This window comes from Arctopsyche grandis, chromosome 6 (genome assembly GCF_051622035.1).
Source record: "Arctopsyche grandis isolate Sample6627 chromosome 6, ASM5162203v2, whole genome shotgun sequence".
Lineage (NCBI taxonomy): Eukaryota > Metazoa > Arthropoda > Insecta > Trichoptera > Hydropsychidae > Arctopsyche > Arctopsyche grandis.
The window spans coordinates 6,883,738-6,887,850 of NC_135360.1; the positions used below are offsets into that span (position 1 = coordinate 6,883,738).

The following is a 4,113-nucleotide window of genomic DNA, read 5'->3' on the forward strand; positions in this document are numbered from 1 at the left end:
TTCACATAATTGTTGCAGTGCTTTTTACAAATGCTAACAAATGAACAAACAAATCCACAACTTCTTTCGCATGGGTCATGGTGTCATGGGTCAAAGTAAAAGTCATTACTTTTGACCCATAACTGACCCATATTTTTTGCGTCTACAAATGCAAAAGAAGTTCAAAATATTAATTTGGAAATTTTGGAAACTTGTTAAAAATGCGTCATTTGGAATATTTCCAGACCAAGAGTTACTAAATTTCATTGGACGCAAATTAATATTCTGCAAAATAAGCATAGAACTCTAAAATATCTAACCATTTATATATATTAATAAATAGCAGGAAATAAGTTAGACTTACTCGGTAATATTGGAAAAAGTTCGGGAGTGACCAACCATAACTTGAATTTTGACTTTCACCCATAATTTTTGCGTCTACAAATGCAAAAGAAGTTCACAATATTAATTTGGAAATTTGGAAACTTGTTAAAAATTCCGTCATTTGAAATATTTCAAGGCCAAGAGGTACTAAATTTCATTGCTAACTGCTTTATTTTTTAAATACGACATTTCCAAAATTGTAACCATTTACATATTTTAATAATTAGCAAGAAATAAGTTAGACTTATATATTCCGAGAAAATGAGATTCTCGAATCTCGAGAATCAAAAAAAAAGTCGAGAAATCACAACCTCTAGTTGCCTTTAAGATCCTCGTCTTACTTACTAAAGCGGTAATATTGGAGAAAAGATTTAACTGTGAATGTTTAAATAGATTTGATTTTGTTCGAATTCAATAGTGTACTATAGAAAGTAATGTAACATTCTAATATTGGCAACGAGTTGCGTGCAGAACATTTTAGCGTTGATAGTGAGAACGAGAAGCAACTGGAACGTACTAGTAATTGGTCGAATTTTCTGGCGCTCGACCAATCAGAATAAAAGCAGAGCGCGCGGCGACAGCGTCACATTCAAACTCAGAGCGAGCGACAAGCGCACTCAGAGCTACGAATCGATACTTACCAACGCATATCAGTTAAAGTGCAACGAAATCAAATCAAGATGCCTGCCATCGGAATCGACTTGGGCACCACCTACTCCTGCGTTGGAGTCTGGCAACATGGAAACGTCGAGATCATCGCCAATGACCAAGGAAACCGAACGACTCCCAGCTACGTCGCTTTTACAGACACCGAGCGACTCATCGGTGATGCTGCCAAAGGACAAGCCGCTCTCAATCCCAATAACACCATTTTCGATGCCAAGCGACTCATCGGCCGCAACATAGACGATTCAAAGGTGCAAGAAGACATGCGCCACTGGCCCTTCAAAGTCATCAGTCATGGCGGAAAGCCAACCATCGAAGTCGACTTTCAAGGACAAAAGAAGCAATTCTCCCCAGAAGAGATAAGCGCCATGGTTTTGGGAAAGATGAAGCAAACTGCCGAGGCTTATTTGGGTGAGGCAGTGTCCGAGGCTGTCGTCACGGTGCCGGCATATTTCAACGACTCTCAACGACAGGCCACCAAAGATGCAGCGGCCATTGCTGGACTCAAAGTTTTGAGGATCATCAACGAACCCACGGCTGCTGCTCTGGCATATGGACTTGACAAGAACTTGAGTGGAGAGCGCAACATTCTCATTTTCGATCTGGGTGGAGGAACTTTCGACGTGTCAGTACTCACTGTGGACGAGGGTTCTCTGTTTGAGGTGAGGTCGACTGCTGGAGATACGCACCTCGGCGGAGAAGACTTTGACAATCGTCTCGTCAATCATCTCGTGGATGAGTTCAAGAGGAAGAATCGAAAGGACATTCGTAGTAGTCCGCGATCATTGAGACGTCTCAGAACAGCAGCTGAAAGAGCTAAGAGGACATTATCTTCAAGCACTGAAGCCACTATTGAAGTTGATGCTCTATTCGAAGGAATAGATTTCTACACTAAAGTTTCTCGAGCGCGATTTGAAGAACTTTGCGCCGATTTATTCAGAGATACGCTGCGTCCAGTGGAGAAAGCGCTGGTGGATGCGAAATTGGATAAGAGTGCAATTCACGACGTCGTCTTAGTCGGCGGATCCACAAGAATTCCAAAAATCCAAAGCTTATTGCAAAACTTCTTTTGCGGCAAGAATTTGAATCTATCTATAAATCCAGACGAAGCTGTAGCTTACGGTGCAGCCGTTCAAGCGGCCATTCTATCTGGAGAAAACGACAAGAAGATTCGCGATGTGTTGTTGGTAGATGTTACTCCTTTGTCCATGGGCATCGAGACAGCTGGAGGTGTGATGACCAAAATCATCGAACGCAATGCTAGGATCCCATGCAAGCAAACCCAAACGTTTTCAACGTACGCTGACAACCAACCGGGGGTTAGCATTCAGGTATTCGAAGGAGAACGAGCCATGACTAAAGATAACAACATTTTGGGTACGTTTGAGCTGACTGGAATTCCGCCGGCTCCTCGTGGAGTGCCCAAGATTGAAGTCACTTTCGATCTAGACGCTAACGGGATCCTGAAAGTATCAGCCAAGGACACGGGATCAGGAAGAATGCGAGATATCACCATCAAAAACGACAAGGGAAGACTTTCACAAGAGGATATCGAGCGAATGGTTTCCGAAGCCGAGAAATATCGCGAAGAAGACGAGCGTCAACAAAAACGTGTTGCTTTGCGAAACCAACTCGAAGGATACGCACTGGGAATACGGCAAACGCTGAACGAATGTGGTGATCGTTTGTCTCCGCAAGATAAAGACACTGCGACTTCTGCTGTGGAAGGAGTGCTTCGCTGGGTTGACAGCAACAGCTCGGCAGAAGTAGACGAGTTTGAACATCAGTTGCGGGAACTCACCAACGTCTGTAGTCCAATCATGACACGTCTCCATCAATCACAACAGCAGACCAAGGGGCAAGAAAATTGCTCCCGTCAAGCTGGAGCCCAGAACTACCAGGGTCCCACAGTCGAAGAAGTCAGCTAAGCACTTATACTACCGTGAACTATCCAGTTGCATTTTATTTTTTTTTAAAACTCATAGTTCCTTTAGTTTAATTTTAATTATATCTAAATGTGTGTATGTCGTAATACAATCCTTTGTATTAATTAAAAATAAATTTTTATTTGTTTTAAAATAATAAAAATCTTTTATTTATTACTTCTTGTCATTGCTCTACATTACAACGCTTACTAGTATTTCATTCATCAGAAATAATAAGTAACGTTACTATGAATTATAAACAGGGGCACAAAAGGTACTCAGTAATGTCTAGTCTTCGGCATTGTATTAATTAAAAAGAAATTTTTATTTGTTTTAAAATAAAACTAGATCATGAAAACGTGATCAGTGATCGATTCTGAGTTCGAATCAGTCAAAATCTCGAGTTCGAATTTTCGCATGATCACAAAACTTCATCTATTGTTACTACGTACATAGATAAAGTAAAAATCTTTTATTTATTACTTCTTGTCATTGGCTCTACATTACAACGTTTACACAAATTTCATTTAATAATCAAATTAATATTATTCAATTCAATGTTTTTCAACTGCACGTCTGCACCCGATTCTGACAAGCGGAATCCAATGTTAAAAATGCATTGCTTCTTTTAAACCTCGATGTACACACCGAATGTTAAAAAGTCGAAAATGTTCGTTTACCATGCATACATATGAAAAACGGTTAGTATACATATCAGTGGCGTGCGGTAAAACTCTCTCTCCCCCCGTCGTACATCTTCACTTAATTTGCGCGAGCAGGATACAACAGGAACAAGAGGAACAGGCTTTTCCTCCCGTATTCTGCGCGCGCACATTAAGCAAGGTATGACAAAAAGAAAGATAATTTCACCGCATGCCACTCATATATATATATATATATATATATATATATATATATATATATATATATATATATATATATATATATATATATATATATATATATATATATATATATATATATATATATATATATATATTATATATACATAGTACCGTTTACCATGCACCCTTTTTTTTGATCTTTCGACTTAAGATCTTTCGATTTTCGATCTTTGCCTTCCGATATTTGCGTTTTCGGACTTTTCACTTTCGGTTCCGTGAGGTAGACCCATTATACTATACATATATGTGTAAAA

The 4,113-nt window shown here is 39.4% G+C and overlaps 1 pseudogene; it reads left to right on the forward strand.

Annotated features, from left to right (window-relative positions):
- The first annotated feature begins 969 nt into the window (after positions 1 to 969).
- Positions 970 to 2,957, forward strand: LOC143912548 (heat shock protein 70 B2 pseudogene; annotated as a pseudogene).
- Positions 2,958 to 4,113: the final 1,156 nt, after the last annotated feature.